The sequence below is a fragment of the Enhydra lutris genome, unplaced genomic scaffold (assembly GCF_002288905.1).
Source record: "Enhydra lutris kenyoni isolate GAN:26980312 unplaced genomic scaffold, ASM228890v2 scaffoldscaffold74, whole genome shotgun sequence".
Lineage (NCBI taxonomy): Eukaryota > Metazoa > Chordata > Mammalia > Carnivora > Mustelidae > Enhydra > Enhydra lutris.
Genome location: NW_019154158.1, coordinates 807,414 through 822,965, shown reverse-complemented (window position 1 = coordinate 822,965; position 15,552 = coordinate 807,414).

The window sequence follows — 15,552 nt, the reverse complement described above, 5'->3', positions numbered from 1 at the left end:
TAAGCGACTGCCTTCAGCTCAGGTCATGATCCTGGAGTCCCGGGATCGAGTCCCGCATCAGGCTCCCAGCTCCACGGGGAGTCTGCTTCTCCCTCTGACCTTCTCCTCGCTCATGCTCTCTCTCACTGTCTCTCTCTTCTCTCAAATAAATAAATAAAATGTTTAAAAAAAAAAGAAAGAGAAGAATTTACAAGAAAATACCTTAGGCTAACAAAGCAGAAGTTAGATTATGTGGGGCTTATTATCTTAGCTAATTGCACTATAGTAGATTTGAATCAGTCTAGCACATGACAATCATTTCAGACCCTCAAATGGTCTCTTTCAAAAGATTCATGTCATGTATCAAAGATTTTTATTTCATTCTTCTTACCTAGCAACTTATTTCCCCCAGGGAGCAAAGTTTTCGTTTTAAAACAACTGGCACTGTTTCATTGCAAATCTTACAGTAATTCTGTGTCTGCTATGTTAAGTAGAGGGATAGAATCCAAGCAGGAATGGCATTGGAAACTGAGGCTCTGTTTTGGGAGGAATTAGCCATTTACAAAATCACTTTAGAACATTGGCCTTCCCTCCCCCACAAAAAAATAAAAAGCATACATCATAATCCTTCTAGTTTCTAATTCATTAGCCCTGTGTGGTTGTAGGAAAATCTATAATTTCATCATTTTGTTAAAACTATTTTTATTGCTAAAATGTCTGACATTTTCAGAGTGCCTGGGTGGCTCAGTGGGGTAAGCCTCTGCCTTTGACCTAGGTCATGATCTCAGGGTCCTAGGATTGAACTCTGTGTCGGGCTCTCTGCTCAGTGAGGAGCTGTTTCCTCCTCTCTTTCCACCTGCCTCTCTGCCTACTTGTATCTCTCTGTCAAATAAATAAAATACTTTTTTAAAAGTCTGACATTTTCATCCTTGTTTTCCTAATTCAACATCTTCTTATAAAAATATGATAAAAGTAAAGAGAAAAATGTATACATTAATTGCAAAATACAACAGAGAATTTCTTATCCAGAATCCTCTGCTGCTGAAATTCTCTCACAACATTTGCACTACTTGTCAGTATCCAGATAATTCCTAATGATTTTCAGATCAAGGTATTCTTATTTCTAGCACTTCCTAGACTTTAAAACCAAATCTTTGATTTTCTCTCCAAAACCAAGTAGCAAATACCTCCCCAGTTTAGTAGAAATCTTAAGACAATGCCTCTTATCTATTTGTTTAAACTGCCCCCTTCCTCCTGTGAAAGTAGTAAACAGTAATTGTTTGGAATGCTGAACTCCACTGATCATAACTATGTGTAGCTCTTCATATTCTGAGGGATTATTAAAATGTCACTTGGGGGCACTTTAACCTTTCTGCCAGGGCATTAGTATGTGATCCCAAATCTTTATCTCAAGTCCTCGCAACATCCCATAAAACAGATGATAAACCCTCATTATACATATTTTTTAAACTGAGACTTAATTTCACTATCATGAAATGGCAGAGCTGGGATTCAAACCAAATCTACCTAAATCCAAAGACAGTTTTGGAGTTTGGCTTGCTGTGGTCTGGGCTTTGATTTTTCTCTACCCTCCCCAGCACCATTACTAAAACATGTCATCTCCTGTGTTAGAGAGAAATAAAAAATCATTTGGACCCAGATGCGGAAACACCTTAACTGAAGCAATTGGGTCCATGAATAAGAATAGAGAGAAGTGGTGGGAAAGAGAAGAAAAATTAGCACTAGTTCTCCCCAGTACTCTGCCAGGCTCTAGGATATTAAGACAAATGAACACAAAGTTCTAATTCCTAGTGCACAAGTGGACAGGAGTGTCCCATACAAACCACTCACTTGTGCTTGTGTCTTGTTTTGTTTCTTTGGTGTTAACCACTTATTTTTCTTTTTCAATAATGCTCATCTTTTCCACGTTTTCATCTAATTAGGTGAACAGAAGAAAGCCCAGAACCCATTGCATATAACCTAAGGTAACATGTGCATGTTATTAACTTTCAGAATCCCCATCACCTAGCATAGGACCCAACACAACAAATAACTCTTGAAATACTTTGTGCTCAGTAATCAGGACACCAAGGATCAGATAAGCAGACAGACACTGTAGAAATACAGCAAGAGAACTACTGCCTGGCATGGTGGGAGAAAGAACCCAGGAGGAAAAACTGTCCTATATGTAGGAAGTAGGTAAATAAAATAAACCGCTTCACAATGTAGTGACTTAAAGAACAAATGTTCACTGGGATGCCTGGGTGACTCAGTCAGTTAAGCATCTGCCTTTAGCTCAGCTCATGATCCCAGGGTCCTGGGATCAAGCCCCGTATTGGGCTCCTTGCTCAGTAGGGAGTCTATTTCTCCCTCTTCTTGCCACTCCCCCTGCTTGTGCGTGCACTCTCTCCCTCTGACAAATAAATCAAAATCTTAATTTAAAAAAAAAGAGCAAATATTTATTTAGTTCACATTTCTGTGGCTTTGCAGTTTGGGCTGAGGTCAGAGAGGCTCAGCTGGGCAGTTCCCTGGGACTCACTCCTGTGTCTGTGGTCAGTGGGCATTCCGGTGCCTCACTCACCTGACAAGTAGCTGACTGTAAACTGGAGTGCCAGGGAGTATCTAGGCCACGTGTCTTTTACCATCTGTAGGCCGGCCTGGCTATTTCATAGGGTGGGAGTCACAGGCTTCTGAGAGTAGCGATAGGGGAAGCACCTTCCAAGTCTTAGCTTGCATCATGTTTGTTACATCTCCTTGGCAAAGCAGTTCATCAGGCCAGCCCAGACTCAAGGAGTAAAAAAAAAAGTCGCCACCCCTCCGGGGTAGAGCTACAGTAACATATTCAAAAGCCTGGTACAGGGAAAGGAAGAACTTGTTTTCATTTTTTACAATTGAGTGTAGTAACTATCCCAGAAGGCTAGCATTTCTCACGGTGCCTTCATCCACCCGTCTTGTGGGTCTTGTGGACTGACCCAAAGAAAGCAGAGTATTCCCAGTATAAAGGACACCTATCTTGAGTAAGAACTAGAAGTCTGGCCAGATTATCAAGTCTCCAGACTTGCTCCCATTATCAGATACAGTCTGTCCAACAGCTTTCACCAATACAATGGAACATGTCTCTGTAATTCTTTCTCCCTAGGAAGCACGAATTTTCCAAGACTTAATCTACTCTCCAGGCAGCCATTGAATTAATTAATCCCAAGGTTTTAATTTACAATTCAGAGTTATCGACACTATTATAAAATCTGACTTGTTCCACTAGAAATCACGAGCAACTTCTACACAGCAGTGATGATTTCATTGTTGGTGCATGGACCTCACGTCATCTCTTTTGGCTACTTAGAGACATTGTTTACTTTCTGATTTCTTAACATGTTCCAAAGAGTTGAGATGAAAAATACCTATCATAAATGATTTCCCACATGGGCTTGGTTGATACCGTTGGTACCACCACATCTGTAAATAATCTTACCTAGTTAATTCCAACCCACTCATTAAGGCTCAGCACCAGAATTAGCTCATCTAGGAAATCACCTGCCATTCCCTTCTACTGTGGTAACTGTTTCTCTCATGTGCTCCCAAATACCTGATACTTCTCTCCATTTTCACACTCACTGTATTGTATTATAATTGACTTATTTTATTTTTGTATTTTATAAATTATCCCACACATTAGTACATCTGTGTTTCACCTAGTAAAGCTACAGACATGGATGGCTGGATGAGTAACCAATATATTCAACTGACAAGATTTTGGAATAACATATGATCACATTTATTTTAATATCCAATAATAATAACTTAAAGCTTCCAATCCGCTGTTCACATGAATTACATTCATCTAGATATTACATTCTCAAGTGACTTCTGGAAATCTTGAGCAATGCTGACATGGTCTATGAAATTAGCCTTCTTCATTGCTATACACACACACACACACACACACAATCACCAGAAACAAGGATCTCAAATGCACTCCTTAAAGTCTATCTTGTCCTGCTGACCTCCAGAGCCCCACCTACTTGTTTCTATTTCCAACATTCAGCTGCTTCCATGCACAGTTTAACACTAAGCCTCATTTTAGAAAGGTAACTAAAGTCCGATTTGCTCCAACAGCTGAACTACAGTGGATCCTAGGGTGCACGGGTAGTTCCACTTCTCCACAATGCTACACTCAATCAAGGATCAAAGAAAAATAGCCCTAGACTCCAGAAGCCCTAGGTTGTTAGGTATGGACCAAGATGAAAGTCAATTTTCAGGGCTATCCTTAAGAGGCTGGGTCCTCCTAACCTTTAGCTCAAAGTCCCATTTCCCTCTGTAATTTGCTGACTAAATAGATATTAATAACCCATAGTTTTGTTTATTCACAGAATGTGGCTAAGAATTGGGAGGAGAGTGAAATCCCTTGAGCCAAGTGACTACACCATAAAGACCATTTCTCATTGAAGCTAAGTAGAGAGCGATGTTTACAAGTTTTCTGTCAAAAATGGCAAACAAAAGTAAGAAAGAAAACTAACCTCTTTCTTCTCATAAGAGTTCCATAAGATAGAGATATTATCTCACTTTAAGATTTATAAACTAAGTCTTGGAGGTTAGATAACTTGCTCAAGTAATTCAGTTAAAAAGTGAGGGCAGCCAGAATTATAATTAGATTCTCTTTTTTTATTCAAGAACATAAACAAGTACTCTTGTCTCCCAGTTCCCAGTCCAGTGTACTTTTCACTATACATATTGTTCTGATGTAATTATTTCCAGAGAGCTCAAGCTCTGAAATTTCTTCATGCAAACTCTCTCCAGATTCTTGTACAAAGTTTTCTCCCATTTTTAGTCTGCTATAGAATGATTTCTGTCATCCAACATGGTCAAAATGGGAAAGTTTTAGAATTTCAACTCCTCCATGCATTTTGGTCACCCAGGGTCAAAACAGTGAGACTACAGGCAAATACTAACATTTCTAGACAAACACAGTAGTATATACTGTCAGTTTTACAGCAACAAAAACAAATCATGACAGAGGTTCCAGCATCTTTCAATGGTAAAGCTTACACACATAGAAGATACTCCCACAACAGAAAGACATGCATGAAACTGAGAAGACAAAGTTTTATAAAAAATGAAAAATTTAAATAGCATAAGGGAAGATGCGCCTGTTCCCAAAAAATAAGGAGTAAAAAGCAATGAGATAATGAAATTTAATTGTACATAAGGAAGCAGTCAAAAATAAGAGAAATGACATTCAGGTTTTTTCTGCACATTTTTTTAATGCAGAGGTTAATTAGACAGTGTAATGAGCCACACAAAGAATTAGAGGAATTGCCAATATTAGAGGTATTCCCCAAAATCTCTAGCTAGACAACTGATGGGAAACCTATAGAAATCAAGTTCCACCAAGTTGTAATGACAAACAAGTGAACAACATGAAGCAAGGGATCCATTAGGGCTAACATTAAAACGTCATCATCTAAGTGGACTTACTACACATTTAACTATACATAGATAGCACCTGACCTCTGGAAAGCACAATCTAATAAAGCAGAAATATGACATCATTGCAAAATGATGCTATCAGCTCATTAATCCAATTACATGAACTACAAAGAAGAGTGAATTTTAGAGATTGGCAACAGAGCTATGTTTATTTTAGATTTAAAATTAGAAAAATAGTCACAGAACTCTAAGTATGATAAGAAAAAGATTTTTAATGGTAATAGGTCTTCTTTCAAAATTATTCAGGATTGGTGCTTGGGCTCTCTGGGTCACTCTTTCTTGTGAAATCCTAGCTCTCTCTACTGGGGTGTTGGCCCCAGCACAGTGCACAAGTGTACAAGGTTATCAATCCGACCAGTGGCTCTCAACATTTTGATCAGTTTCCTTAGGTGGGCTAGAAAGCATTCTCATAAATATACCAGGGTTATTAAAAATTTTGTTTCTTTCTCTAAGTCCTTTCTTTCCCACTGATGAAGCCCAGCTAATACTAGTGTGTGAAAAGGATACATAAGGATAACTTTTCCAGTTTACATTTCAAAGTAAATACTTCCCGGGGCACCTGGGTGGCTCAGTGGGATAAAGCCTCTGCTTTCGGCTCAGGTCATGATCCCAGGGTCCTGGGATCAAGCCCCGCATCGGGCTCTCTGCTCAGCGGGGAACCTGCTTCCTCCTCTCTCTCTACCTGCCTCTCTGTCTACTTATGATCTCTATCTGTCAAATAAATAAATAAAATCTAAAAAAAATAAAAAACAAAGTAAGTACTTCCCAAAGTTCCGTGGTTTATTAGTAATAGCTTTATTATTAACCATTAACTTTACAACAAATCACCACATTGCATGAATCTTGTAATCAAGTAATAAATACTGTTAAAGATCATAATATAATGATTTCTTTGTGGTTCAAGGCACAGAACAAATCAAGAAAAAGTGGGCAGAAGGAGATTCATTCTATACTTACCATCAACTCATAAAATTGGAAAGGAAGTTTCCAAAAGTGCTCAGTTTCTCTTTAATTCTAAAAGTTTGCCTTCAACCTATCCCATACCCAAAATCTCTTTCTCGTTTTAAAAATATTCAATACTCAGCTATGGAAATTCAATACCCAGCTATGGAAATAATATTCAAAATCCAGCAATGGAAATGCAATACTCAGCTATGGAAATTAAGTCCCTTATAAGGAGGTGCTTCATGGAGGGCTCTATTTCACAATAGACCTATTTCTTCCAATTCTGTCTTTTGTGGTTTTGAATAAGAATCTCCATCCCTTTATGATCAGGTTTCCAATTCATCAAGGATATCCTCTAGGGAAACTCCTCTCTGCCGCCATTAGATATTTTGCAAGTTGACAGGGTATGATGATACCTGAGGCTACCAAAGTCCTCTGACATCTTTGGAGGAAAAGTCACTCTACTCCTCTCTGCTTAGTAACTGTCGTCTAAACATCATTTCTTTCCTTGGCAGAGCTAATTGTTTTCCTTTAAAAACCTGTGAGGAGAGTTGAGATTTTAATATGCTCTACCTCTCCAAAAAAGTACTAATACAAATGAAATATTTGAAAACACGTTCTTTTTTATCCATTTGGCATTCTAAATTACCAAAGGTGTAATCCAACTCTTGAGAGAAAGAACATAAATTGCAACTGTGCTGATACAACAAGTTTCTCAACTATTGCATTATTTTAAGAATAAAAAATATACCTCATTTAGTCCAAGAGATGTAAATTCCAAGGTAAAAATTATTTACAGAAGATTAAAACAATATTCGCATGCCAGAAGATACCCAAAAATAAACCCAAACAAATGATTACTACTTGAAATATTTGCCTCATATTCTAGGGTTGTGCTTTTTTTTTAATGTCACTATGAAATTTTATATAACGGAGGCCACAGATAATGCATTTCGTTCTCTTTGGTGGAAATAATTATAGTAAAGTTGTGTAGTAACTGTATTAGTGGAATTTATACCAGCAACCCAGCAAGTTTGGAGACCACAAATTTTACCCCCTTTCTCTGAATCAGTTCATATCGAGGAGCCACTATAAATGTCTGTCTTTCTCTTCTGGATTTAGACTGGGCAGCTGCTAGTACACCACACAGCTTTCAATCTCTCCTTATTTGGGTAAGGGTGTAGCCAGAGAAGTGCTGGGACGGAGGGATGGAATAGTTCCAAAGCGATGCTTTAGAATTCAGAGGAAAAACCCTCTGCTTATAGACAATCTGCCTAGTTTTCAGGATGATTGTTTGAAAATTTAAGCAAGTTCATTTGTTTCATAATTATTAAAAGTGTAATTTGCTATTAAGTACTCTTCTGTATGGTACTGAGCTTTGTCAATATTCATGGTCTAGTGTTGTAGAAATTATAATCCAAGCTAAAGAATAAAAATGTTTATCAGCCACCGAAATCCTTAAACTCAGGTATTCTTTATCCTAGCTGTGGGTGCCTTCAACTTACAAGTGAGATGTCTTTGAAGATTTTGTTATTTAAAACTCTGATTGTGAGGTGCCTGGGTGGCTCAGTGGGTTAAAGCCTCTGCCTTCGGCTCAGGTCATGATGCCAGGCTCCTGGGATCAAGCCCCGCATAGGGCTCTCTGCTCGGCAGGGAGCCTGCCTCCCTCTCTCTCTCTGCCTGCCTCTCTGCCTACTTGTGATTTCTGTCTGTCAAATAAATAAATAAAATCTTTAAAATAAAATAAAACTCTGATTGTCCCCATCCCATGGAAATGATGATTAAAATGGAGATCAGTCTCCCAGATAAAACAACCATAATAAATAAATCTGAAAAAGCTTTTAAACACAAAGATACTGAATCAAGTTCCCAGTCAACACTACTACTGGCCTGTAAACACCATTTGGCCTCTTCACTTTCCAGAGAGTCATTGAGAACCTGAAGAGAGTGTATACTACACTTTTTCTCTAAAAATTTTTCTTTTCTCTGAATTTTTCTTTTTCTCTAAAATTTCATAAACTCTTTCAAGGAGTCCAGCAATTCCTGACCCATCCTAGCACCCCAAGTTAAGAAGAGCTGATGTAGACATTTGAGTGATGCCAGCAAGATGGTAAAATAGGAAATTCCAGCCCTTGCTCCCCAGCAGAGACACAGGGACAACAACAATACTTGAGCCAAAATACCTTTATGAAACCTCCAGAATCCAGTTAAGAATTTGCAACACCCCAGGGGATCATAAAGTTAAGAATTTTGCTTTGAAGTAGCTAAGAGAAATAGTTTTACTTTATCTCTGTCAGGTCCTCCCTCAAGCCATCCAGCTCAGGCTTGAGAGAGATTCCCTCAGCCTGCAATTTCTCTCTCAGAGGAAAGATACCCTCAGGCTATCAGGGCACTGCCCTCAAAGACCTACTACCTCCTCACCTCACTCCCAGCACTGAGACAACCAACATAATAAAATAACTGGGGGCAGCTAAGAACAAAGAAAAGATGCCTTCACTAGTGAATTCCACTGAACATTAAAGAAGAATTATTACCAATCCTTCTCAAACTCTTCCAAACGACAGAAGAGGAGGGAGCATTTTAAACTAATTTTACAAGGCCAGCATTACCCTAATACTAAAGCCAGATGAGGATACTACAAGAGAAAAAAAATCACAGGCCAATAACCCTGTTGAGGATTTTTGTATCCTCAACAAAATACAAGCAAACTGAATTCAACAGCTCATTAAATGAACCATATATCATAATCAGGATGAATTTATCCCTGGGATGCAAGCATGGTACAACATAAGAGTATCAAAAAAAGTGAGAGACAACATTAACAGAATGAAGGATAAAAATCACAAGATCATCTTAATAGAAACTGAAAATGCATTTGACAAAACTCAACATCCTTTCATGATAAAGACTCTGGACAAATTATAGAAGCAATGTATCTTAACATAATAAGGGCCATCTGTAACAAGCTAGCGTCATACTCAACAGTGAAAAGATAAAGTTTTTAAGGTCAGATAAAGACAAGGTTACCCACTCACATCCCTTCATCAGTGCTGGACCTACTCTTCTGATTCAAGACAAAAAGGGACACATCTAGAAAGAAAAGGAAGTTGTAGAACTCTCACCAAAGAGCAACTACGAAAAAGCTAAAATCATTTTTATATAGGATACCTTTGTATATGAACATAGGAGACTGAAACTGCAAAACACTCACACCCTTCAGTTCCTGTACTAGGCAACAAAGGGAAGTTTCTGCTTATTCACATTCGGGGCTATTGGTAATAGGTTAACAAGTGCCTTAGTCCCTCCCCAGAAGGACCTGACCTAATCCAGTAACTCAGCTAAGAAAATACTAAAATTCTTCAAGGACTGTGGGACTCAGGGTTTGAGTGGATACTGAATCATCATCATGTTTCCCCTGTTAGAGTAACCAGCATAAGGGGATGAAATAATAAATGGAGTCTTGGCCAAGTTTCTTCTAACAGTGGGTCCACAGACCCAGCCCCTGGTCACCTCTCCTGTCCCTAAATGCATAATTATAATGGACATACTTGGTAATCTGCAGAACCCCCATATTGGTTTCTTAGGCGGTGGAATAAGATCTATGTAATACAGAAACAGCCTCTGAAACTTTCCTTCCCTCAAGATTATAAATTTTTAAAGAAGTATATCAACCCTGGATGGAGGACAAGGGGAATAGCCGAGATCAGTGCCCCTCTTAAGAATAAAGGGCATGTGGCTGCTGGTTCTCATCATTTAATTAGCCACCCTGGACCTTACAAAAACAAAAACAAAAACAAACGAACAAAAAAAGACAAATCCTGGAGAATTATGGTAGAATAAGGCAACCTCAATTAGAAAGTAATCCCAAATGCAACTGTTGCCCAAATGTGACCTCTCTGCTAGATCAGATGATCATGGCCTCTGGTGCTTGGTATACACATTATTATTGATCTGATGGAACATATCATTTTTCTATCCCTATTGGAAAGATCAGAAGTAGCAATGTGTATATATTTATAGTTTTAACCAGAACCAGATTAATACTTTTGCTCTCTGACATAATACAGCCAAAAGAGACCTGACCTGCTCATTTGGTAAGACATTGTACTGGTTGCTATACTGATAGTACCACACTAATCAGACTGGAAAAGCAAGAAGTAGCATATAAATAAGAGGTCTTGGTATAACATGCTTTATAGAGAATGGGAGTTAAACCCTATAAGAATTCAGGGAAATGCCATGTAAGCAATACACAGGAGTTAAGTGGTCTGGGATAAGCTATGACATCCTTTCTAAACCAAGAAACAAGTAATTGGATCTTGTGTCTCCCTGCATAGAGAAGAAAATATAATGCCTTATATTCCTCTTTGGATTCTAGAAGCAACATATTACATACTTGGAAATACTGCTCTGACACACTTCCCAGGTAGCATGAAAGTTTGGGTGAGACCCAAATCAAGAGGGAAGCTTTCAGCATGTTCAGCTTGGGCCATATGATCTCACAGACACTTCAGTATTAAAGGTCTCAGCGATGGAAAAGGATATTATGTGACATTGATGCCAGGTCCCCAAAGTGAAATCATAGCATAGATCCCTAAGGTTCTGGATCAAACAATGCCTTCTGTAGCAGTGAGTTATATATACACTACTGAGAAAGAGAGAGAGAAAAAGAGAGGAAGAGAGAGCTGTCTGTAATGCTGCTGTGACTTGGGAGAGACAGAGAGCCTGACGGTGGGAGATCAGGGATCAGTGGGCCAGAATTGATCATGATGAGGTAGGTTCTGCCAGACTTCTCCTACGCCAGCTCAAGAAGGCCATTTTGTCCAAGACTTAGCCCTTTTCCTGGGAACCCTCCACCTCCAGTGACCAATCCAGATGTAAGAGTATAAAGGCCTAGCACTCCCTGCAAAGTTGAACAACTCTGGACAGGCATACTAGTTCCAGAGCTCTGCCCCCACCCCGAAAATGGCAGAAGCCATTGTCACAATTGCATCACACACAGCTTAATCCTCACTCTTGTCGTTCTTACTTCCCTTGCTCCCCCACGGACATTCTTCGATAAACATCTTACAAACAAATCTGCGTCTGAGAATCTTTTTCCAAAAAAAACCCACCTAAAAAATGTATACCAAAATTCTACTGAGTTAGATGGGTGAAAGTAAGTGGAGGGAATGAGAAGCTTTCTTTCTGTATTTTTTATAGTAAATCTGGATTAAATTGATTGCTAATTTATAAAGAAAAAAAAGTGGAGGAAAGGAAGAGAGGGGAAGTATAGGAAAGGTAGAAGACTCCCTTCCCCATTGTTTGATTAACACACCTCTGAAATGCTGTGTAATCAGTTGGGTAAATTTTCATTTCCCAAGTTGCTGAAGTGGAGGATATTGTTAGTCCAAAGAATACTACCATTTGCTTTTCAGCAAAGAACCAAACATTTTAACCCAAACTGTACTTGTTTATACCTCCTTTGAAAAGTCTGAATTTCATTCATTCACTTACTAAAAACTTATTTAGTATCTGTAGCATACCAAATATTCTATAATATAGTGTTACTATATGTACACTCTTAAATCTATGAGTCAAATAGATGTTTTGAATATTCTTGAATAAGCTGTTATTCCTAGCCACTTATTTGCCTTCTCTTTTATATTTTTGTTGATTTCTCATTGCAAGTCACAAAGTCAGTAAAACAATGATAATCAGAATAGATTTCAAAAGGACATTTAAATTGGAATCATTTTCTATTTACCAAAGATATTCTGAAGGGCATTTTTTCAAGCAGTTACACATTTACATAGGACATTCAATAATATCATACTTGCAAAGTAGACATTTTGGCATTTCAGATTTGAGATGATGGGATTAAAGTGGCAATATAGGAAAGCTGTGATTTGGACTCATTGAGAAAAGATGAGGACAAAATTATATTTTAATTAATAAGAATAAATACATCAAGATGAACATAGTGAAGGAAAAAAATTTTAATGGAAAAACATTTCTGAAAAAAATACAATTTAGAAGTTCCTCTTATTAATACTTCATCTCCATAAACTGATGAATAAAAATATGCCCCACACCCAGCTCTGAAAATAAAAACGTAGGTCAATTTACATGAATTCAAATGTATAACTAAAAGAAATTAATTTAGTTATCTGAGATATAAAAATGAAAAATTAGCTTTGGTTAAAATTATAAATGAAAATAGGTCACAATTTTATTTGTATTTAATACAAAATATGAGAAAAAGGAGTTGCTAACACAAGGGCTTTTGGAAATGCAAAGCAGTGGTAGTAACGGGAGAAGGTTAGAGAATATTTACATATGGTAACTACAAAATAAATCTGCACTTAATTTAAACCAATATAAACCTAAATATCTATATACCAAGGACAAAGAGTTATTCTAAAATATTCACAAGTTAATTTTAATAGTAAAAGTCCCAAGACTGTTGACTTGAAACTTTTGAGATCTGCAAATGAGAACTTTTCACTTCAAGTTGTAAGCAAAATTCGTCAGAAGGGGTTGAATTTGCTCACCAAACTTAAGATAATTAAGTCACTAACTATAACCTCACAGCTCATCTAGTTCATAAAAACTTTGCCTTCTCCCATTAAGTCAGAACTGTATCTGTGAGTCTTCCTTTTTGAATGGGTTATGAAATAAATAAGGTATTCTAAATATCAACTTTATACACAATGCAAAATCTCATTCTTTTTTTTTTTTTTAATGTCATTCTTTCATAGGGATTACTCAGCAAGCTAACATATAGATTAGGAATTTTTTTTTTTTTAGACCCACTGATGAGCAGATCAGAGAGCATGTGAGATGAAAACTGAAAATACTTACAGGAAGTAGAAAAATCTAGAACAGAATTATGGAGTATTCTTTAATTATGGAGTATTTTTAAATAACTAAATTATTGAAATGTTACCAAAAAGAAAGCAATTTCAAAATGATTTTACTGAAGGTAAAATCTAACTAGAGGCGGAAACAAACTGTCCCCTGCCCCCAGGATAAAAAATCGAATAATTTAGAACTAGAACAAAGTATGAGTCATAGGAAAGTAAGAAGTAAGAATAATAATCTAAGAGGAAAAATAGATACGCTAATGAAAAACGCTAATAGTTATTTTGAAAAGAAATGACAAAATTAAGCCCACTTGGTGAAAACAACGCAAACTAACAAAATGAGAAATGAAACCTAAGAACCAAGATGAATGATTTTTGAGAAATACCTGATTAGAAGAATGAAATATCACCGCATACCTGTTAGAGTGGCCAGCCCCAAACACTTGACAACACCAAAACGCAGAGGAGGGGAAGTGGTGGGAACTCTCAGGTGTGGTGGGAATGCAAAGTGGTACAGCCACTTCTGAAGACAGTTTGGCAGTTTCTTACAAAATTAAATATATTCTTTTATTTTCCTTAGATTTTATTTTTATTTATTTTATAGAGAATGAGAGAGAAAGAGCACAGATGCATGTGTACATGAGCAAGCAGAGGTGGGGCGTGTTGGAGGGAGGAAGGAGGAGCAGAGAGGGAGGGAGAGAGAATCTGAAGCAGACCCAGTGCTCAGCACGGAACCTGAGGTGGGGCTTGATCCCTTGACCACAAGATCATGACCTGCACAGAAACCAAGAGTTGGACGTCTAACTGAATGAGCCACCCAGGTGCCCCACAAAATTAAATATAGTCCTAACATACAAGCAGTTATGCTCCTTGGTACTAACCCAAATGAGCTGAAAACATTTCCACACAAAAACCTGCACACAGATGTTTATAAGAGCTTTCCTCATAATTGCCAAAATTTGGAAACAGGTAAATGGTTAAATAATGGACTATTATTCAGCACTAAAAAGAAACAAGATATCAAGCCATGAAAAGGCAAGGAGGAAATTCAAATGACTATTACTGAGTGAAAGAGGCCAATCTAAAAAGGCCAAATACTATATGATTCCAAGCATATGACATTCTGGAAAAGGCAAAAGTATGGTGAAGGTTAAAAAAAAAGAAAAAGATCAGTGATTACCAAGAGTTCTTGGGGGAAAGGATGAATAGGTAGAGCAGAGTATTTTGAGCCCAAGAAAATCATTCTGCATGATACTGTAATAGTGGGTGCATGTCATAATGCATTTATCAAAACCCATAGGATGCACAACACTCAGAGTAAACCCTGACATGGACTAGGGACTTTGGGTGATAATGATGTGTCAATGCAAGCTACTCAGTTCTAACAAATGTACCACTCTGGCGGGGTTGTTGATAGTGAAAAAGGCTCTGCAGTGTTTAGGAGCTGGGGATCTATATGGGAAATCTCTTCAACTCAATCTTGCTATAAACCAAAAATTGTTACAAAACCCTAAGTCTGTTAAGAACTTAGGAAGAAAAAGAAAGGAAGGAAGAGAAGAAAATGCTTAAAAGAAAAATACCAAATTATTAATCAAAATAATCCTCTCTGAGAAACTGGAATATCAATAATTTTTATTTTCCTTATTATACTTTTCTATATTTTTCTATTTTCTATGATATGCATATAATACTATTATGTGTTATAACCAGATATTAACTATACTATTTTTAAAAGACTTGGAAATTACTGAAAATATTTTCCAATGGTATAACAATAAAGGGATATCAGAGATAAACGGATGAATACTTACAAAACACTGAAAATATATACATGTATATATATACATTTAAAGATTTTATTTATTTATTTGAGGCAGAGATTACAAACAGGCAGAGAGACAGGCAGAGAGAGAGACGAGGAAGCAGGCTCCCTGCCGAGCAGAGAGCCCAATGCGATGTGGGGCTCCATCCCAGGACCCTGGGATCATGACCTATGTTGAAGGCAGAGGCTTTAACCCACTGAGCCACCCAGGCGCCCCTGAAAATATATTTTTAAAAATAGGCTTTATGAATAGACCAATATGATCAAGACAGACCAATATGATCAAAGAATTTATCTTTAAAAAGTTTTAGACCACAGAGAATTCACTGAAAAAATAAATTATTTTAAAATGAGCATTGTTTAATATACACTGTCTAAAAATACTGAAAAAAATGAAATAACATCTAACTTAATTTAGTAGGTATCCAAGTTGGTAACAAATACCAAGGCTCATTATTATGATATGCTAATTAA